Source organism: Capricornis sumatraensis, chromosome 1 (assembly GCF_032405125.1).
Source record: "Capricornis sumatraensis isolate serow.1 chromosome 1, serow.2, whole genome shotgun sequence".
Lineage (NCBI taxonomy): Eukaryota > Metazoa > Chordata > Mammalia > Artiodactyla > Bovidae > Capricornis > Capricornis sumatraensis.
Window position 1 is genome coordinate 7097799 of NC_091069.1, and position 23210 is coordinate 7121008.

Sequence of the window (23210 nt, forward strand, 5' to 3'; positions counted from 1 at the left end):
ACTGCGTCCGACACCAGAGGCTTCCACATCCCAAGGCCCCCAGGCAGCGGGGTGAGGGGCTTCCTTCCCCTGCCTCCACGAGGACTGGGGCCCTGGACCCTGTTTTCCCCGAGGCCATTTTCCCCACCCAGCCCTGGTCCTGGCACAGCCCCACCAGCCAGTCCCTATGGAAGGGGAGAGGGATCCTGCCTCCCCCAGCTTCCCTGGTTCTCTCTGTGCACCCTCAGGACAGCACCCCTCCGATGCCAGCAATACTGGCCTGCTGGGGAAGGCCAGCCTGTTCTCTGCAGCCTTGAGAGGGCAAGACTGGACACAACCTCTGGGCCCATCCTTCGGGGAGTGGACCTCCCCTGCAGGAGCATGCGCACAAGAGAACACTCTGCAGCCACGAGACAGAGCGGGGTCGCCACACATACAAACCTGGAAGAGACAGTCGCTCAGGCATGTCTGACCATTTGTGACCCCATGGACTGTAGCCTGCCAGGCTCCTCTGTCCTTGGGATTCTCCAGGCAAGAATACTAGAGTCAGTTGCCATTTCTCTTCGCCAGGGGATCTTCCCAACCCAGGGACTGAACTTGAGTCTCCTGCTTGGCAGGCGGATTCTTTACCATCTGAGCCACCAAAGGAAGCCCTAGACCTGGAAAGGAGATCGTCATGTGTAAGGGAAAATAAAGCGCTACACAGGATGTGCAGCACTGCTTGGCTTTTATCAAAAGTATTGATATGTGCTTCCATTGACAGAAAAACCTGGACGTCTTCGTGGTCAATGCTGGACGCTAGGTATCCGGGGAGCTGAACTGTGAGGGGGAGAGAGGGACATGACTTTATTATTTTCTTTACACCTGCGCTGTGACAATGAAGACAGCTCATTTTGCTAATCAAAAAAATAAGCAAATAGTGGTGGGCACGGAGTGGGGCGTCCTGAGTGTCTTCCAAAGATACAAGAACATCCTTCCCAGCCTCGGTTCAGACAAAAGTGGGGGCTCCATCCACAGGGCTAGGGCTCTCTTCTCCTCTCCGGATGCCTCAGTGGTGGTCGGGGTCGGGGAGCCGGACTGCTGGGGGGGTTTTCAGCATGACTCTCCTAAGTTGGGACCAAGAGGTGTTCTGAGAAAAACAGCAGAGTCTTGGCCTGGAGAAGCCTGAAATCTTTGGAGTAAGACAGGTGGGTACATCCCCACAGAGATAAAAGCCATCATCCCACGGGCGAGGGGTGGCGGTGGGGTGGGGTGGGGTGGGGGCACCTCCCCACGCTCGGTGCTCTGCCCAGATCTTCACACACATTTGCTCACTGACCACAGTGCTGTGGGTGTTCTCATTTTACTGATGAGGAAACTGCCTCAGAGAGGGGCCCCGGGGGTGAGCAGACCCAGTGGTCTGTGCTCCAGTCTCTTCAAGGACAGAATCATCCCATCAAGTCATCCCCAAGAGGCAATAGAGACACCAGGTAAGAAGAGTGGGTGCCGTGGGCACATAACGGGCCTGCTGATAGAGCTACCCTGCCGTGCAGTGCAGGCATTTCTCTGGTCCTCTTGGGAGGTACCACGGGCTCCAGCTGAAGGTTGGAGAGAAGACCCTGGCTACAGTCACTGTACTGGGAAGCTGCATGGCCTGCATGGGAGCACTGGTCCTCCTGATGGCAAAGATCTCCTTGCCCAGCTCCCTGCCCGGCGTCCAGCGCTGTGCCAGCATCCAGCGTCCAGTGTCCCCGTCTCTGGTGCTGCATGGCGCTTGGCATCCAGCATGATACCCCGTTAGCCTCCATCCTTGTCCTGGTCTTGCCAGGGTTGACCTTAGCCATGCCAGTCTCGTTTGCAGTCCTTGGTTCTCTACCTGGGCAGGGAGGGTGTTCCCTCGGGGTGTCCTAGCTCCCCTTGCAGCCCCAACATTCTAGACTTCCCCTGCAGACACCAGGAGGAGCTGGTGGAGTTCACGGGGCTGGGGCAAACCCACAAGAGCCCCACAGATGGCAGTCAGCACACCCCAAAACAGCAGCCCTGGCCGACCCTGGCTCCCCACCCCCACCCCTTGTCCTACTGGTCCTCCATGCCCCTCCGTCACACCCTTGCCTCTGACCAGGGCCATCCCCCACCCTAGAGGATGCCCGGAGCACCCTGAAACATCTCTCTCTGGCATCCCTTCCCCAACACGCAGCCCCACCGGCGGCGAGGTGAGCAGAGAATGAGGGGGAGAGGAGAGAGCAGAGTGAGCGGGTAGGCAGAGAGGGAGCGAAATGCAAATGTTTTTTATCCTCCTTTCTTTTAAATGCTGAAACCAGCCTTGACAGCCTCTGAAAATAAATGGCACCGACTCGCTGGGATTTCAAATTCCGTGATTAAGGGCTGAAGCAAATACTTTTTCCCTCCCTCCCTCCCGCCTCCCCCGCCCGCCTCCGTGGGCTGATAGAGCGGCTCGCGGGCCGGGGACAGCTTTTTGCGAGCCTGCCAGGAGCTCTGATACGCAGCCTGCCAGCCGCCGGCAGCGCTCAGCTCCGGGCTGTTTATCAGGAGCGCTCACGCCGGCAGTCGGGAAAGAGGCTTTAAATCCCCTCCCGAGCCGGCGGGCCCCCTCCTCGAGCCTGCACGCCTCTCACATAGGCGCGCACATGCACGGTGTACAGACACACCAGCACCCAGGCACGCATGCATGCACAAAGCACAATACACACCCGTGCACGTGGGCACACATGCACAGCACACACACACACAACCTGTGCACACACATGCACAAAGGCATACACACATGCATGTGTGCACACATACACAGTCCACACATACACATGCACAGAGGCACCCACACGTGCACACAGCACAGTAAAGGCCTGCACACAGCTAGCTGGGTGGGCCTCTGCTTGTTCTCTAGCCAAATCAGAGGAAACCTGTGAAGTTGGGGGGTTGAGAGGAAGAGGGGAAGGAGTCCATTGGGGGGGTTGGGGTGGAGGGGGTGGAGGGGGTTTGGGGGTGAGACAGGGGACCAGGAGAAGAGAGGTGTCCTCTGGGTTCACAGGTTGCAGTCGCTCCCTTCAGGTGGCTTTGTGGCGGGGGTGGGGGGGCAGCTTTGACACAGCGACAATGCTGTGTCCCCTCTCCCTAACTGTTTATGTACCCGACCCCCCACCCCATGCCGTGACTCTCAGCTGCCTGTCTCCCTGCTTGCTGCTCAAGTTCCTCCACGCTGATGCCAGACACCTGAGGTCCTGCTCCCGCTAGGGGTCGGGTGAGGGGGCTAGTGGGCAGCTCTGAGCTGTACCATCTCAGGTTTGGATTCTGAAAAGGGGGGAGCTTGCACAAGACAGGCCTTGTGGAGCCCGGGGCACAGCGGCCCTGCTAACCCCTCCCCTTCTGCGGGTCTGAAAGCTGCGGCTCTGGGCCAGGGAGTCACCCAGCTGGAAAGAGGGAAGGTCTGGGTGGACAATCTGGAGGGTCTGGGGAGGGGCAGGAAGTAGGGTAAGATAGAAAAACAAGAGAACCCTTCCCTGATTCTTCTCAGAGAGGGGGGGAGTGCCTCTCCGGCCCGTGACTTCTGGGTTCACCCTGCGGCCAGGACACTGTGGATGGACCAGTGAAGGCAGGCATCCCCAGGTGCCAGCAACATAGTGGGGGGGCGTCTCCACTCCCCAGGGGTCATTCATGGGGTCCTAGCAGCTGGCTGGGAAGCAGGATCTCCCAGAGAGCCCCCATACCCTCCGTCACCAGGCTACGCTCTGAGCTCCCAGCAAAGGGGAAGGTGGGCACAGCCCTGCAGGGGCACCAGAGACCCCAGCACTGCGATGCGGAGGCAGAGTACCCCCGCCCCACACCCCTCCCTCCACACACCCTGAAGCTGGTGTCTCCCAGGGGAAGCTCCAACCAGGAAACGGAGGGTGGGGGTAGAGGGATAGGGAAACGCTGCTCCCGCACTCGGCACACACAGCTCATGGAATCCGCACTGCACACACACCCATTTTACAGATGGATGCAGGCTGGGGCTCCGGAAGGGGAAGTGACCTGCCCGAGGTCTCCTCACTAGAAAGAGACGAGCTCAGGATTCAGGCAGAGGTGTCTCAGAACCCTTTTCTTCGGGGGGGGGGGGTTGGGGTGGGGTTCGGGGGTAGCAATGCACTGCACATGGGGATCCCGACCAAGGGTCGAATCTGCGCCCCCAGGAGCGGGAGCACAGTCTTAGCCGCTGGACCACCAGGAAATCCCTCCCATTTGTCACTATGTGCAAATTCTCAGGCTGAACGAACAGCCTCATTCTGCCTTCACCTCATTGGCCAGAACTGGGTCATATGTGCCAATATCCAATCATGTTGACCTCCATTTTGCACAGCAGAACTCCAGAGCTACACATCAGTCTGGTGGTGGCAGTTTAGTTGCTAAGTTGGGTCTGACTCTCGAGACCCCATGGACTGTAACCCACCATGATCTTATTTCCTGGTCAATACAGCTGCAAAGCAAAGCAGTGCCAAGTACGAATGGGACGGAGCTGTCCTTCCTTCGGCATTAGAAGCTACACAGGTTTCTCCAGCCCTGGGCAGGGAAGTTCAGGTGAGCTCCCTCCAGAGACAGGGACTCTGAAACAGAGAGGGGAGGTGACATCCCCAGAGTCACACAGCAGGGTGGTTTTAGAGCTGCCCTGGAGTTTCTCCCTCCTACATATAGAACCTGAGACTCTGGGTGCTGGGATGCCAGATTTCACAAATAAAATTGCAAGACACTCAGTTAAATCTGGGCTTCCCTGGTGGCTCAGACGGTAAAGCGTCTGCCTGCAATGCGGGAGACCGGGTTCGATACCTGGGTCGGGAAGATCCCCTGGAGAAGGAAATGGCAATCCACTCCAGCACTCTTGCCTGGAAAATCCCATGGACGGAGGAGCCTGATAGGCTACAGTCTATGGGGTCGCAAAGAGTCGGACACGACTGAGCAACTTCACTTTCACTTTCAGTTAAATCTGATTTTGAATAAACAATAAAGTTTTAAGTATGTCCCATGCAAATGTTTATAGTTAAAAATTATTTGCTATTTATCCAAAATTCACATTTAACTGTATTTTATCCGGCAACTCTCTCTGAGGGCCTTCCTCTGAAAACAAGCTTTGCATTTGGGTGCTCTTCAAGCCAGAAACTGCAAAACAGACAGAAGCAGCCCTGGGGTCCCTGACACAGGGACAGTATGGATTGATGGTGTCTGGGGTTGCAAGCTGAACTGGGCACTCCCAACTGCCTTCGAGGAACTGGGTGCTCGTGACCAGTCAGTCATGGGAGCTGAGGTTCCACACAAAGAGCTAGGGTGAGATGACATGAAATGAAAGCTGAAACTTTGCAGAAAACTGCCTGTGCAGCCTCTCAAACACCCATTCCAGTCCCCTTCCTTTCTGGCCTTTCTCTGTACAGAATCCAGAAAATGAAAATACTCCATTTCTCAGCTTCCCTTGCAGCTAGCAGTGGACATGTGACCCAGTTCTGGCCAATGAAGTGAAGGCAAAAGATGCTGAGGAAAATTCCCTTTCCTGAGTTACACAGCAAAGATTTCAAGGAATTCACCCTGCCCCCTTCTTCCTGCTTGGAATGTGGACGTGATGACCAGAGGTGCAGCAGCCATCTTATGACCAAGAGGAGCTCCTGAGTGCCCCGTTAGGGACAGTCCCTGGTGTTCTGCTGTGTACTCAGTGCTCCAGGTCTTGCTGTGTCAGAGACAGTGTGAGGTGTCCAGATGTTCTTTTGGGGGAAGAGCATCCCTTCATTTTAAGATTATGTCCCTCACACCTTTGGGGTTTAATTTTTTTTTAATTTATTTAATTGAAAGATAATTACAATACTGTGTTGATTTCTGTCATACATCAGCATGGATCAGCCATAGGTATACATATGTCCCTTCCTTCTTGAGCCTCCGTCCCACCTCTCACCCCATCCCAGCCCTCTAGTTGTCACAGGGACCTTTTGGGTTTTAAAATGTAATTTATTTCAAGAACTGAAGTGAGAGTTGATGATGCAATTTTTAATGCGTGTGCTTCTTTGTTTTGTTTGTTTGCATTAACACTCTTCCCTAGAAGAATTTAAAACTGTCATTACCCCATCAGTCCCTCAAGATTTCTTTGGAAATTATATTGGTCTCTGAAACCCAAAGGCTTTGAGAATGTGCTCGAGCATCTCTCAGCTCACTCATACACCCAGGCCCAGCTGGGAGAGAGAATGTGGGAGGAGTAGGCAGCTTCCCTTGAGAGGGCCCAGCAGTACAGTGGGGGCGGGAGCGGACGCCCAGGGGCCACCGTTCTAGATGCCTGCACTTTGGACCCCAAGGCCTGGCGCGGGGGGATTGTTCCCAGCCTGCTCTGTGCCTCCTCCTCTGCGGTCCTCCCACTGCCCCCCAACCCAGAGACGTCCCCTGAGGAGGGGGAACACCCTGTTACAGCTCTCCAGGAAGTTGGGCGCCCGGTACACCGTGTTCCAGAGGCCAGGGAGGGTGTGTTCGGGGCTCAGGGCAGTGGACCGTGTGTGCACACCTGCTCCAAGGCCCGGTGGCTTGGCAGGTCCCTGTCGGGTACGGCCACACTCAGCCGGACATCCACTTCAGCAAGGCTTGAGATGGCCAAAGGTAACAGGAACTCATGGGAAAGCCCAGCCTGCCCACCTCCCCAGAGGCCCTGCAAATGGTCCGGGAGACCCTGACAGCCCACCTCTCTCTCTCTCTCTCTCTCTCTCTCTCTCTCTCTCTCTCTCTCTAGGACCCAGCAAAGAGCAATAGCAGAAGCAGTGGGCCGGGAAACTGCTCAGCCAGGGAGACAAAAGGCTGTGCTACCCTCAGAGCATTTGAAACCTCGCATCTCTCACACCTCGGCCCTAATGAGAAGCAGGAAAAACTGCAGCTGGCAGGGAAGGCAGATGCTCCAAGAGGATGGCAGGGCAGAGCATTTATCCAGATAGATCTCCACTCCCTGCCACCCTGGGGACCATCCTGCCCCACAGAGGCCCCCCAAAGAGCGTTTCCAAGCAACAGAGAGCAAGCAGAAGTCCTGGGCTACGTTTGGGGCTCACTCTTAATGGTGCAGATGGGAGGGCACGGGAGAATCAGACCACGCATGGGAAATGGCATGGGTGCAGTGGTGCTTGTGCCCACGGTCCCAGGAGGTCTGGGCTGTGACAGCCACAAAAATTCGGCACACCTTATTCCAACCTCCAGATGTGAAAACGCACAGCCGGGGGACAGCAGAGGGGCGCATGGTCCTCTTCCTAGGGATGCGGCCAGCCTTCATCAACTACAAGGACATCCAGCCTCATACTCCTCACACCCCGAGCTCCAGGCCCAGCCTGTGTTTAACAAAGTGGTGAAGAGTGTCCAATAAGCGTCCGGCTGGTCATAGGTGGCTCAGCAGTAAAGAACGCACCTGCCAATGCAGGAGATTCAGAGACGCGGGTTAGGTCCCTGGGTCGGGAAGATCCCCTGGAGGAGAGCTTGGCAACCCACTCCTGTATTCTTGCCTGGAGAATACCCATGGACAGAGGAACCTGGCGAGCTACAGTCCATGGGGTCGCACAGAGTCGGACACGACTGAGCGACAGAGCACGTGCGCATGCACGGCATCAGACATTGTCGAGTTCAAATCCTGACTGCGCTGAAAACGTCCTGACTGGGTGACCTTGAGCACATAGCTTGCCCTCTCTGACCCTCAGTTTCCTTTCTGTGAAGGGGAAGATGATGTCCACGTCCAGCAACCGTGAGAGTTCATGTCTGTGTTGATAACAGGCTCTAGACCACTGGTTAGAAAAATGGCCTGATTCCTTCCAGAAATTTCCACTGTTGCTATGCTCACAGGGCTCCTGGGAGACGCCTCCAGCTCTCTTACCATTCAGAGAAGCATGGGCTCCACCTGCGTGAAGGAGGATTTATCTTATTTTTAACGAAGTTGAGGCCACTTTGCAATCAGAGCCCTCATGGTTGGAGCGCAGAAGATCCTAGGAAGGGGTATTAATCAAGGCGCCTTAAGGACATGCAAATCAGGAGAAAGCTCAAGTGATTAAGGGGGTGATGAGGCCTGGGGTCCAGCCTTTATCCCCATCTGAGATGAGAGAACCAGAGGCCCAGCTGAGGGCAGCGGCCAAGGGGCCTCAGGGGACCAGGGACACAAGACTGTCAGCCGGTGGAGATAGAGGGAGAGACAGCCACGCAGAGGCAGCTGAACAGCCCTGGTGGTGGAGCGATGTGGCGCCCCTGCCGGCTCCCTGCCTCCCCTGCAGCTGCAGAGCAAGGGGCTGCCTGGCAGGGCCCTTTGCCCAGACTGGATGGGCTGCTCTTCAGTGATCAGACAACAGCCCTGTGGGAGTGACGGGCCCAGGGAGGGCACAGGGCTTTTGGAAATCTGGCAGCCTCTCTCATGTGATGGATGTACCCACCCCGTGTAGACCCGAGAGCTCCTCATCTCCATGGGATCCTCCGTGGAGAATGGATTCATCTCCCTGCCAAGAATACTGAAGTGGGTTGCCATGCCCTCCTCCAGGGGATTTTTCGACCTAGGGATAGAACCCGTGTCTCAGGTCCCCTGCATTGGCAGGCAGGTTCTTTACCACCAACGCCACCTAGGAAGCCATCCGCATGTGTGGACGTGACCTAAGATCACAGGTGGGTGTGTGCACAAGGAGGCCATCTTGGGGATGGACACATTCATGAAAAGCTGGCATCAAAGAATGGCCAACAAAGGGGTTGTCTGAGCTGGTTACCTGTTTTCAGACTTCCTCGTCTCCCTGTAAAACAAGGACTGAGGGGTGGGAAGATGCTACAACACATTGTTCAGTGACGGGGAAAAAATGTAGGTTGTAAAACACCGGCTGGTGAAGACCACCTTTGGAAAAAAAAAAGAGATATCTAGAATAATCTGGAAGGAAGGGGAGTCACAGAAACATCCACAGTAGTTACTGTGGAGAAGGTAGGTTTCAGATTACTGTTACTTTCTTCTTTTGTATTAATTTTTTTATGGTGATGAGCATGTATTACATGTATAATGAATAAAGCTATTTTCTCTTCTTTTCGTAAGAAAACTGCTCTGATGCTTGACTTCACCTCTTCTCCCCAATCCCTTTACAATGAAATAAAAGATTCAATTGGACCTTGAGAGTGATACCCACCCAGCCCCTTTGGGCATCAGATCAGTGAGCCCCCTTCCTAGCACAAAGCAGCTAACAACCAAGCAAGGAACAGGCAGGCCAGAACTGGAGTTATTGTCAGACCCTCATCTTCTTTGGATGATGCAGGGGAAAAAAAGGAACATACAAATATCAGATCATTAGGTTGTACACCTGAAACTAACATGCCATGTGTCAATTATACTAAAAAAAAAAAAAAGGAAGGCACGGCAATCATTCCATACAGGGCATAGATAACATCTTGTGTGATTCCAAATCCTTTCTCCTAAACCGCTGGACCAGAGGGGTGCGGGGACTGAGTTGTCCCTTTAGAATAGCAATATGGCGCATACCGTATAGCTTAGCTGACACCCCAGCAGGGCCTGGGCAGCCCCCACAGTCAAGTACATAAATATCTCTGCAATGAAATGTATAAATGTTCACATCAAAGGGAATAAATAAAGCTATAAATAGTTTCCTATTGGTTGAGGTCAGATTTTTGCTTCCTAATGAATTTGCCACCATCTTACAAAAGAATTTTGGGTTTTCGGACCTTTGGTTAATTTCAAAATTCCAGATAAGGGGTGGGGGTCAGGTCAGAATTGGCCTGGGGTGCTCTGGTTTGGCTGTTTCCTTGTAGGGCTCCTTCCCCAGCAGCAGGGCCAGATGCCTGCACAGTCCCTCGGGAACCCCACTTGGTTCACTGCTCGGGGGTCGCCGTCTCCCAACTCTCGGTACTTTTTAGACAAGGGTCCCCTATTCTCCTTTTGCACAAAACCCCACAAGTCACGTGGCTAGCCCTTTCTGTGTCAAGGCAGTCGCTCAGTAAGTACTAGCTGAATGAATGAATGAGATGCTGTCTCTCTCCTGCCCGCTTTGCCCCGCCCTGATTTTCCATCAGCATGGAGAACGGAGAACTTACGCTCAAGTCCTGAGTGGCCCACTCACCAGAGCCAGAGGGCGCCCAGACCCTCATTTAGAATCTCGGGGGGAGGTACTTGAGTTTCTAACTTGTGCCCTGAGCGGTTCAGGCCCACATGACACTGCGAGCCAACCGTGTGTGGTCTTCTGGAGGGCGACTGCTCTCTCTCCCTCCTTGGCTCGCTGCGTGATCTCAGGCAGGTTGCCAGACCTCTCTGAACTTCCTAAAATGGGCAAAGGGTTAACTCCTACCCTTGGGCTCTACCAGTCAACTGTCTGGGAACAAGCCCCTTCCTGCCAGTTACAGGGAGCTCCCAGGGAGGGGGCAGGAAGTCTAATCTGCGAGTCTTCCCTGTTCGCTGTGGACCCCAGCTCTCAGCCTGCTTGGGGGTGGGCAGGTGGAGGGCTCAGCAAACATGTCCCGTGTGTGTGCATGGGAAAGCAAGCTGGTCTCCTCTCGCAGGGCTGGTGTGCAGGGGGAGGGTGTGCAGAAGGCATACGGAAGGTGCCGCATAAGTGGAGCTGTCTTTCTTGGTCTCACAGCCTCCACCTGGGGCTGTGGCAGCAGGTGAGCCCTGCCAGGGGTGGAGGCCTGCAGGCTGGAGGAGAGGAAGGCAGGGGCCGGAAGGATCGAGTCCAGGCACGTCCTGATACCAATTAAGGCCGGCCTGGCGCAGGGGGGCCGCAGTCGGCATTTATCAGCCTGCCAGGGAGGGGCTGGCAAGCTGTCCTCCGGCTGACGGATTAGACAGCGGACAATTAGGTTTCAGGCAGGCTGTCTCTCTCTCTCTCTCTCTCTCTCTCACACACACACACACACACACACACACACACACATCCCTTCCTCCATCAGTCTGTAAGGCCCAGTGACAGAGCCCAGCTGGGTCCCAGCCCAGCCCCCAGTGGTGGGGACAAAACAGACACAGAGCGCCCACCGCGAAGAGGCGAGGAACGCCCCCTCAAAGAGAATACCCGGGGAGCCGGGGACCCAACCCGACAGCCACAAGGGCCACCGCTCAAGACCCCACAGTCTCCACCCCCAGCCCCAGCCATCCCTTCCCACCAGATCGGGAGTGGGGTACCCTCCAGAGCTCAGCACCCAGAACCCCACGGTGGTGATGGGTGCTTTTTAGAGCCGAGTGGGGTGGGGTGAGCCTGAGCATCCTGAGGACCCCTTCCTTTCCCAGAAATAGCCTCCTCGCTTCTCCAGTTGGAACCTCTGATCGCTGGGTCCCAGTGGAAGGGACGTGTGGGCCAGGAAGGGGACTTTGAAGGACTCTGGGGACCGGAGGAAAAGCCTTCAAGATTCTAGACCATGTCATACTGCAGACTCTTGGGATGAGTCAGGGACACTAGAGGGGAAGAGGATGGCCTGAATTTTCCTTTGGTCAAGGCAGGATCTGGTGGGACTGTCGGGCACCTCTGACCCACGGCTGCAGGCCCCGACCTCTGCCCCGGGTCTTGGACGCGGTGGCCGATCCCTGCTTCCACGCCCCCACACCAACCCCTGCGGAACCTTCCCTCGACAAGCTCTAAGATGAGCTCATCGCCATGTCGGCGAACGGGCATCGTAGTCACTCCAAGGCTGGGTCCAGAAATCTGGGTTCAGCCTCATCTCCCCACACCCCTCCCCTTCCACAGCTGGAACAGCAAGCCCCGTTCCTTTACCTCCTGGAGAGCATTCGCATCTGCCTTCCCCTCTCAGTCCCCAGGGAACCACCTTGCCTGGAGACCGCCCTGGTCTCTGGCTTCTGTTCTTTCCTCTAACTCCATTCTGCCCTCAGCCATCCAGGAGTCAGCTTGAATGCCCTCTGACTCTGCCCCCTGCCCCCTGCTTCAGTCCTCCTGGGTTCCAGCACCTTCGGCAGAGAGGCCAGCTCTGGTTGCAGCCTCTAGCCAGGTCTCCCTCCTCTCTGCTCTGCTGGCCTCATTCACTCTTCACTCTCTGTTGTGATCTTGTTTATTTATTTAGTCACTTGGTTGATATTTGCTCCCCTGCACCTCACACTGGAATGTGATTCTTGGGGACAGAGACCAGCTCTCCCTTGTTCGCCTTGCTCAGCACCTGTTACCTGGCAGGGATGCTGGGTGGCTGTAAAGAAGTCTCCATGACGCCCACCCAACGGGGCCACAGTGACCAGCCGTTTCCCCAAGACCACACTTGCCTTAGCCTCCACCCTTCTGCCAGGAATGCCCGCGGCCTTCTGCATGTCTCTTGGCTGCCAGCTCCCACCCTCACCTCCCAAAGGCTCCTGACTTACCGGCTGCATTCCCTGTTCCCCTCCGCTGGGCTGAGCTGAGCGCGGTGGCCGGTTCACTCGTCTGCCTCTCCTGCTGCATGGTGGGCTTTCCAAAGGCTGTCTCATGCACGGTGCCCAGAACACAGTAGGTGCCCGATGAATGTTGGTGAATGAGGCCAGAATGCCTACTCTATCCCCAGCACAGCCCTGCCTTCCTCTGGCCTGATCTCCCTGCTGCCTGAGCTTCTGAGGGTCCCAGGGAGGGAGGGGACATGACCAGGCCAGGTGACACAGACAGGATGTGTCCTGGGGACCTTGGAACTAGGGATTCTACTCTGGAAAGAAGGGGCAAGGGCTTCTGGAATAACTGGGCTTTGAAGGACAGGAGGACAAGTTGGGGCAGAGAAAGAGAATAATGCATTTTTATTAATGAAAAATTGCAAGCCAGACACCGGTTCCTTACTTGACTTCCCTTGCTGATTCCTTGTAATGACCTTTTGGATAGATAGTTTTGCCCCCAATGTTCAGAAAACAGGTGGTCAAAGAGACCTGAAGCTGCTTGCCCAGGATCACGCAGCTCCATGCGGCAGGTTCAAATTCAAACTCAGATGTGGCTGGTTCCAGGCACCGTATCTTTGCTCCATGCGTCGTGCCAGGGTCTCAGCACAGGTAACCCAAGTGAGCAAAGGCCCGGCGACCGGATGGAATCATGGAAACAGAAATTACCTAAGAAGACTGTGAGGACTAACTTCCTACCCTAGAGGCCTGTAGTGAAAGCCAGGGAGGGGGTAGTGGGTCAGTCACTTGTCTTCTCTGTGCCTCAGTTTCTGTGGCTGCAAAATGGGAACATAACAGCACCTGCTTCGTACTGAGGGATAAATATCTATAAAGTGCCCAGAACGGTGCCTGGTGGAGAGAAAGCATTACATAAATGGTTTCAAATAAATAAACAGGGGACGTGGTTGGTCTGAGTCCACGCAGAGGTGCAGCAGAGTCCCTGGGGCATCTCTGGACGGGAGGGTCCGAGGGCCCCGGGGCAGCAGAGGCAGGATGATGGGCTAGGACAGGAGAGGTCGTGGCTTCACTTGTCCCAGCCAGTGGTCGAGGCAGATCCTGGGAGACCCCTGGAAGGGCTCCGTGAGACCATGAGACCCAAAGGCAGCCCTCTCCGCTGGTCCTTGGAAGCTGAGCTGCAGGGAGAGAGAATAAGCATTGTTCTTCCACCTAAAGAGACGCATGCGCACACAGGCTCCTGGACCACATCCCAAGGCAGTGAGAGGAGGTGAACCGTCCCCGGAGGACGAGATAGACGATCAGGGAGAGGGGCGTATTCCCCCTCAGCACCATCCCAATTAAAATATAAAATCATAAAGACACCCAAGGCAGAGGTGGGGCGGGGGGGCCGACAGTCCTGGACGAGGGGGTCACGAGGTTGGTTGTTTTTCAGTTCTGCTCCATAATTCACTCACCCATTTACTCATTCAACAAACATACAGTGTGCACCTCTATAGGCCTGATGCTGGGGTATAAACTGAGCCCACAGACACAGTGCCTGCTCTCAGGGGACACACAGTCCAGGTGACACGCTGAATGGGCCCATTACCACTGTCTCAGGACACTGAAGGAGAGTGGGGAGATGGACGAGACCACCGAGCTCACCCGGATGTCAGGGCAGCCTTCCCTTGGGGGCGGCCATGGTTAAGCCAGTCCTGTAGGATATGGGTATATCCTGCGGATATAAGCCATCTGTGAAGCTTCAGAAAAACACCATGTTTCTCTGAACCTCCACATTTTGAAAAGGGGATATTTCATCATAGCCAGGCATTATACATGCTAGGGGAACCTCGGTGATTCTATCAGATCAAAGAAAAAGAATTTATCCTTTAAGAAGACCCTGCTGATTTACACAGGCTTTCCTGGCGGCTCATTGGTAAAGGATCCGCCTGCCAGTGCTGGAGAAGTGGGTCCTACCCCTGGGTTGGGAAGATCTCTGGGAGAAGAAAATGGCAACCCACTCCAGTATTTCCTGCCTGGAAAATCCCATAGACAGAGGAGCCTGGCGGGCTACAGTCCATGGGGTTGCAAAGAGACACGACTTAGCAACAGAACAACTGCTGATTTACTCTGTTAATTCCTCAGAAGGAGAGAGAGCATTGCTAAGGCCAGGGGATCGCTGACCTAGACCCAAGACCTCACCAGGCCAAGGTCAGAGGCAGAGTCTGAGGCTGTGAGATCCCCAGGAGGCCCGGGGCAGCCCCCGGCCCTTGGTGTGCCCCCGGGCCCAGAGCCCTCCTTTTCCTCTGCCTCTAGAGTTTGCTCCAGGTGACACGCTGTCCAGGCCCATCCTCTCTGTCCCTGTCACCTCCCTGGCCCTCAAGACAGGCCCTCTCGCTCTATGAAGGGACGACTCACAGCCAGGAAGACCGAGTTGCACGGTACCCAGGAGTCCCCTCTTGGACTGTGGGTGTCATTCTTGCTTGCCAATCCCCCCTCATTCACACACGTGCCACCAAGCCCAGATACGGAGCCTCCACAAAGCCCCTTATTAAGAAATTGGTCAATTTCCTGCTAATTAAAATAAATACTATGCCACATTAAAGGCCAATTAGTTTGCAGAGCTGCCAGGGAAACGTCGCCTGGAAAATGTACACCCCCCCCATCCCCCACCTCCTCAGAAAAGGGCGGCCGCGGCACGGGCAGCAGTGGCGGGGGGAGGCCTGGCAACATGGGCTTCCAGCGAGGGTGGGGAGGAAGGGATGGCCAGCTGGGGGCCAGGCGGCAGCGGGCGCTGCCAGGTGGGGCTTCCCTTTCCTGGAGGGACCCTGCTCGCTCGGCCCAGCAGCCCCGGATCCCACCACTCACCAGGAAACGCAGTCCCTGAGACCAGGTCTCCCTGGCCAAGTCCACACCCAAAGGCAAGCCTGTTCTCCATAAGGAGTATCTTTAATTTCTGAAAAGGATGGGACGTGGGGATTTCCCTGGTGACCCAGTGGTTAAGGCTCCATGCTTCCAACGTGGCTGGTGCAGCTTTGATCCCTGGTCAGGGAACCAAGATCCCACTTGACTCATGGCCAAAATAGAAAATAAGTGGTCCATTCTTTTTTTTTTCCCTAAACAAAAAAAGAAGAAGACAGGATCTCTAAGGCTGTAATCACAGGCCCTCCCTGTACCCCTAAGTTATCTCACTGAGCCCCACAGCAGTCCTTGGAGAGAGGTGCCACTATCCCCATTTTGCAGATGAGCAAGCTGAGGTCCAAAGCCACCAAGTCCCTCTCCTGAGGTCTCAGCTTCTAGGGGCAGAGCAGGAGGTATGCCAGGTACCCTCCAACTTATACACAGATAAACCTGTAATGGTTCCTTTTACAACATTGAGGATTTTTCCATAACATAGCAAAGGGCAGGGGAATGGCCACGTCTGCATAAAAACAAATTCCATTGGTTGCATTTGTTCACGGTGAGGCCTAACTGTTCCCTAATTATAAGAAAGCACCTGTTTGGTCCTTGCTAGGCCCTGTGCAGTTGTCATCTCATGCAACCTCACTCGCACCTGAGGCTCAGAGAGGTTAGGGAAAGTGCCCAAGGTCACACAGCCTGTCCATGTCTTAGCCACGGAAATCTGCCTTTGAAGTCCAAGTTTCTCCATTTCCTCAAGGTCAAAGCCGAAGTCTGTAGGTCTTCTGCTTTCTTGGCAAGGCAATGTGCTACAGAAGACGGCACGGGGCTCTGTGTGACACACTCCTTTCTCGCCTCGGGCCTCGGCTCTCGTCTGCCACATGAACTTCATTCAGCGTGAACATCCTGCAGAGGCACTTGGTCTGGGGCCAGTGGCTGGGCATAGAGCATCCACTCAGACAGGAGCAACAGCATCCCTCTGCCAGGACACAGAGACCTGGCTGCCCTGCAGTGAGTGGCAGGAAGAAGCCCCATGACCAGACAGGGACAGAATGAGAAGGGTGGGGACAAGCGCTCCCGTGGCGCTGGCTACAGAGCCACACCCCTGGCTGCCGCCGCACCACAGACAGCTCCCAGGGCAGGGAGGGGACGTCCCCTCTGCCCCCAGCAGCTCCCGTAGGACCTGGGTAACTGGTGCCCATCTACCCCACACACCCACCCCAGGCACCATTTCCCACTTGGCCCCGTAGACTAGTGGCTCTTCCCAGGCCAGGAGCAGAAGGCAGTGAAGGTAAGCAGGGGAGGGGATAGGAAACGTGCAGGGAGAGGGAGGGAGGGTAGGGGGCCTCTGAACCTCCGCCTTGTGCTGAGCGCTAACTTGGAGGCCCCAGCATGTCACAAAAAATGCTCCCACGGGACGCATCAGAGGGGCGCTCAGGCATCCTGCTTCTGTCTGATAAGGAAGAAGCAGCTCAGGAGTGGGGAGTGGCCTGCGTCCGTCCACCGTGAGGGCTTACAGCTTGGGGACTGGCCAAAGTAGGAGAGTCAGAGGGGCGGTAAATACGGACGCTACGTGGGCGGCAGCCATGGGCCGCGTGTGCACAGAACTCTGGATGCAGAGAGGATGCGGAGCAATTCGTCAGGAGGGTGGTTCCCAGAGCAGCTGATGGTGGACCGAGGTCCAAAAGCAGCAGGGAGAAGGGCGGGCACTCCTGGCAGAGCGCACCGTGCGGGCAAAGGCCCAGAGGCCTGACCCAAAAGAACATGGCGTGCTGGGAGGACAGAACAGCCCTGTGGAGTCGAGTGGTTGGCGCTAACGAGATGGGCGAGGAAGACTGGATTCACGCGGTCAGGGCCTTCGGCATCATCATCGAGCTCTGCCACGTTTTAGACTCAGTAATAACAGCGCTTCCCTGGGGGCTCAGTGGTCAAGAACCCACCTGCCAATGCTAGAGAGGCGGGTTCCATCCCTGGGTTGGGAAGGCAATGGCATCCCGCTCCCGGATTCTTGCCTGAGAAATCCCACGGAGCAGACTCTGCAAACTACAGTCCATGGGGTCGCAAAGGAGTCAGACACGACTTATCGACTAAACGGCAACAGTGATGACAATGCCATCTGCTATCGAACGGTTCTGTCGCATCCGGCACCACGCTAAGCCCAAGGCAAGCCTGAAGCTCACTCAGTCCTCTTGTTCAGTCACTCAGTCCTGCCCGGCGCTCTTCAACCCCAAGAACTACAGCATGCCAGGTTTCTCTGTCCTCCACTATCTCCCAGAGGATGCCCAAACTCATATCCATTGAGTCAGTGATGTCATCCAATCATCTCATCCTCTGTCACCCTCTTCTCCTCTTGCCCTCAATTCTTCCCAGCATCAAGGTTTTTTCCAATGAGTCGGCTCTTTGCATCAGGTGGCCAAACTATTGGCACTTCAGCTTCAGCATCAGTCCTTCCAGTGAATATTCAGGGTTGATTTCTTTTAGGATTGACTGGTTTGAACTCCTTGCTGTCCAAGGGACTCTCAAGAGTCTTCTCCAGCACCACAGTTCGAAAGCATCAATTCTTCAGCTCATGCTACAATCCTCTTACGTGAGTACTGTTATCATCCTCATTGTCAGATGTGATAACTGAGATCCAGCGAGGTTAGATAAGTTGCTGGTTGTCACACAGTTGATAGTGGCTGGACTGAGACTTGGATTCGGGCCCCCAGACCTCACCCAGCAGCATGTGCTACCTCTAAGGAGTTCAGACTTCACCTTAAGGCAATAAGGAACCACGAGGGATTTTAAAGGCAGGTGGAACGTACAGCCTCGATGCCCCAACCCCCAGAGTCAGGCTTGTGAAGACTGGTGGATCTGTTTTTGAGGACCACTGTTGGCTCCATGACTTCCAGGGATCTGCCCCTGTCTTCCTTCCGCTGTTTCCACTCTCCCTGGGGCCGGGGGCATCACCGCCTGGGACCCGGACTCCCACCAGTCTGGAGTCTCCGCTCCTCCAGCCCTTTCCCACCTTTCCCACTCTCTTCTCTTTCCCTTCCTTGCTCAGGGATGGCATCTACGGGGTGCATCTGGGAAAGAGACTCCCAGTGGAGCCGAACAACCCTCAGAACGAACGCAGAAGATGTAGCCTCCCCTTGGGTGCTGCAGCGGCCCCATGGCCCTTCCCCACGTCCTTCCCAGCCTCTTGCCGCCCTTGGAGGGGGTCTCGGGCTTTGCCAAGAGTACTGGAGAGCTCCCTCCCACGACCTCGTCTCCAGATGCTCCTCTTTCATCCTGCCTTCCTTGTCCCCCAAGGGCCTCAGCATGACAGGCATCACACGCAGCAGATTTGGGGAGCACTTCAGCACTTCCCCTCCCCATCCTCCTCATTGTGTACGTAGAGAAGCTGAGGTCCAGACTAGGACAGTCAGCAGAGCGGCTGGGGACCATCTTTGCTGGGCTCCTACCCTATCACCCACACACTGACAGCCCTGTGTTTCCATGTAGGGGTGTCTCACATTTGATTCTCACATCTGCCCAGAGCAAGATGAGTTCTAAGAGGAAGACTGGGCTGTCTTGCTCTAGCTCCTTCGATCGTGAAAAATGCAGACTCTCCTGTCAGCGCCTGTGCCCCCAAAGGAGTGAAAGGAGGCAGGAAGCAGGTCCATGTCTTGCCCAAGGTCAGGTAGCAGAGCAGGTACAGTCAAAAGGGTCTCCTGCCTGAGGTTCCTCCTGTTCTTTAGCGTTACGGTCGGCAAATGCATTGGCCTTGATTCCCTTTCTGTGCTCGTGGCAGACATGACTAATTGATCACAGCACTCTTCTTCTCAAAGCCAGGATGCAGCTTCAGAATCCTCCACGTAGGCTTCTCAACACAGCTTTTACCAAGTGTGGAGTTGGCATCCAAGGGTGACACCTGTCCACCACTCTTCCCTAATTTATAGGTCTAGTCTGATCTTGTATCTGCCCCAGCACCCGGCCTGGTGCCCAGCACAGGTCACAGTGATAAACATTTGTTGAGTGAGTGAGTGAGTGAACAAATGATGACTGCTTAATGAATGCGTGGCTGCTGTTGTTCAGTTGCTAAGCCTTGTTTGACTCTTTGTGATCCTATGGACTGCAGCACGCCAGGCTTCCCTGTCCTTCACTATTTCCCTGAGTTTGTTCAAATTCGTGTCCACTGAGTCGGTGATGCCCTCCAACCATCTCATCCTCTGTCACCGCTTTCTCTTCCTGCCTTCAATCTTTCCCAGCATCAGGATCTTTTCCAGTGAGTCCGCTCTTCGAATCAGGTGGCCAAAGTATTGGAACTTTAGCTTTAGTATCAGTCCTTCTAATGAAAATTCAGGGGTTATTTCTTTTAGGATTGACTGGTTTGATCTCCTTGCTGTCCCAGGGACTCTCAAGAGTCTTCTTCAGCACCACAGTTTGAAAGCATCAATTCTTCAGCGCTCAGCTTTCTTTATGGTCCACCTCTCACATCCGTACTGAACACCTCCCAAAGCCAGTGGCTCTAGAGCAGTTCCCTTCACTGTAACAGCATGACCACAAAATTAGTAGTAATGACCCCAAAATGTGAGGTCTCCTGAGTCTTCTAAGGTACTTCAACTGGGGTGAGGAACCACTTGGGAGGTCATTTCCCCAGGGTCACATACGACCTGGTCTCCCGCTTCTTGGTCCAGCACTCTGCCCGTGATGAAAGGAAGAAAGGATGAGTGGAGTGAGTGATGGGTGACTGTCCCCTACACGGGGAGGCATTCAGTGACTCAAGGCGAAAGGACTGACTTTGACACAGGAGCAGGCGGTTGGTTGGCCCACGGCCCCTCCCCCTCCCCAGTATTTTCATTAGGACTCTTCTGCTGCACCTGGCTCCTTGGCCCCTGCCCCAGAAGATGCAGACGCCTCTGCTGGCTTTATTAAGGACCTATTAACCCAGTGTCTCTCAGGCCTGGGTTATAGAAACAGCTCTGGGCAGAGCTAATGATGCTGTCATTGCAGACCTCGGTGGAAAGCCCCAGAGGAGTTCCAGTGGGGAGGGTAGGGAACCTGGGGTTACAGCGAGGGCTGCAGAGTCACACAGGCCTGCCTGGTTTCACCCCAGTTCCTCAACTAATTGGCTCTGTGGCCTTGGGGACACCTCACTTCCCTTATTTTGAGTCGCAGCTTCCTCATCTATAAAATGGGGTAATAATGTACTTGTTTGAAAATTCATTGCGCTAACGCCTGACACCACCCAGCATGCAGCAAGCAAAGCACTCGCTGTAACCAGTAACATCCTGACGACCCTCTGGGAGCCGGGCAGGGAGAAGTGCTCAGAACACACTGCCCACCTGGTGAGACAGCCAGTGGCTCTGCGCATCCCCAATTTATGGAAGAAAAACTGAGGATCCCAGGGAGGTTAAGTGCTTGGCCAAAGCTTCACTTCCAGGAAGGGACAGGGCCAGGATTCAAATGTAGGCAATGGACACCACAACCACAACCCAACCGGGGCCATTTCCTGCCTGAAGAGGGAACAAAGCCTAGGGCATGAGGGCGAGGCTGGGGGGCTGCCTCTCCCACCAGTGCCTTAAATGACAGCACGGCAGAGGGGAGAGGGCGCTGGGACAATCACGGAGATTTTGGCTTCCAACCCGATTAACTGCAGCATCTGGATGCCACCCGTGACCCCTGGAAGTATGGGTGACCCCAACCTTCGGCGATAAATAGCAGGGAGGAGCAGGCACAGTGGGAGAACTGGGGTGAGCTGCCAGGTTGACCGCAGGGCCTGGTGGGACCCACCTGGCTCTCCACAGGCAGATGTACCCGAGGGTGTCTCCCACTGAGAGTGCTGAGTCTCTGCCGGTCTCAGGAGGGCCCAGAATGGCTGAAGCCCAGAGTGTCGATTCAAAGGGAGGGCTGTGGCTTGAGCCACAAAAAAGGTCAGAGGATGAGGAGGAAGGTGGGGAGAACAGTAGCAATAGAAACAACCCAATGCTTGCTCTCAGTGTCCATGACTCCACCCCGTGACCAACTTTGTAATACCGGCCACTTTCTAGCTGTGTAATCCCCAGCCGGTAACTTCATCCGAGACTGTCCTCTCACCTGTGACACTGGGATCATCCTGGTACTTACCTCTCAGGGTTATTTGAAGGCTAAATTAGATAAGGAAATTCAAGGACTGTGCAGTCGTGCCTGGCAAAGAGTTAAGTTCCCCATCAGTGGTTGTAAGTATTATCCCCATTTGCCAGATGGGAAGACTGAGGCCTCAAGAAGGTAAGTGACTTGCCTCAGATTGTACAGTAGGTTCAGAGCCTGTGCCAAAGATGGACCTCAGGGCCCAAGGCGGCAATCTTGAGTCACACCACGGAGAGTGGTAAACCTCCTCCAGCTCCAGTAAGAGCTGCCATGTTCTGGGCACCTACTCTGTACCTGGCACTGTGCTAAGAGCTTTTGTGCGTAACTTAACAGAACCATCACAACTTTCGAGACAGGCATTGCATTGTTCTTATTGTCCAGATGTACAAGCTCTGGGGAAGCCAAGGGGGTTCACCACCAGGACTGATTCTGAAGTCCTGGTTCTCAGCACAGGCTACTGCCCTCTGGACGGAGGTTGTCTTTATCTTTGTTTTACCAACTGCTCCCAGCTCCCTTCTGTGTCTTTCTTTCCTCCTCCAAGAAGAGGAGGGATAAATATGATGCTAAGTCGGCCGCAGTGGGCCAGAAGTCTTCTGATCAATCCCTTCAGGGCTGGGGCCCCTCTCGCTCCTCAAAAGAGGGAGAGAGAATGAGAGAAGAAAACTCACCCAAGTCCCTCCCACTCGCCTTTGCTCTACCCAGGCTGAGTGGCCAGAAACCAGGCAGCGTACACAAGGTCACACTGGGGAACCAGGCTGGATGGAGGGGGGCAGGGGGAGGGGATTTGAAGCAGCAGTCCCCCCTTCTGTGCACACACGCTCCCTACATTCCCATCTGGTCAGCCTGGATGCTGAAAATCTAAGTCTGCCCATACAAAAAACAAAAGCGTCTCCTTTCCATTATAGAAAACCCTAGAGACCTGGGCTGCTCTGCTTGCCTCATCTGCTGGCCAGTGTGGCCAGGGCAAGGGCTGGGTGAAATGACAGTTGTCCTGGCCAAAGAAGAGAGGTCCCAGCCCTTGGTCTGGGACCCCACTGGAGCGATACCCTGGGGAGTGGCCCAGAGAGCCTGGAGCCCACCACCACCAGGAGCAGCGCCAGATGAGGAGGCTCCAGGCTCCTGGCTTCCGCCCCAGCACGTAGGCCCCCTGACCTGTCCTCCTGAGAGCTCCTGGCCTGTCCTTCCGAGGTGACCCTTTCTCCTTCCCCACAGAAGCCCAGACCTCTGACCCTTATTAAAAACAAACAAAATCCGAAGAGGGGAAAAAAAAAAAAATCCTGCACAAACAGCCTGCCCTCCAAAACACACACAGCCTCAGACATGCAAGGCTGCAGCCAGGCTTCCACATAAACAAGTTGTTGCAGAGTGGCTTTTGTTTATGAAACATTTAGGTTCCCTCAACTTTTTTTTGTGGGGGGGCGGGGGGAGGGGGTGGGCTGTTTCACAGTTTTCTGGTGAACAGGGAGTGGAGAGGGATCCTGGGGTTTGCCTAGATTTCACTTCTCCCTCTGTGTTCTCTGCCGGTTAGAATCTGGGGAAGGTGAAATGAGGGGAAAAGGACCAGGCAACGCAGGAGGTGTGTGGGGGGACGGGGGAAACCCTGGGCATCACCTCAAAGAAGTCACCCCCCGCCCCCCATGGGAAGGTCAGGCTCAGAGAGGGCTTCAGGCAGCCAGGTCAGCCCCAGGGCCTCGTTAGACAGTCCCAGGCCAGGCCTCCTGGAGGGCAGAGCGGGTGTTCCGCGTCCCCTCGGAGTCCCAGACACGACCCAGCGCCTGGCGCTCAGAAAACATTTGGGACCGCGCGGGCTGAAGTGTCCCTGCCCCCTACCCCGCACCAGGCACCGCACCTTCGATGCCTGGAAACCAGCGAATCCGCCAGAAACAAAGGCAGGGCTGCTTTTACAAACGCAAACAACAAACAGTTTTGCTTTTTCGTTTTTTTTTTTTCCCCTTCTAATCCAAGCGGG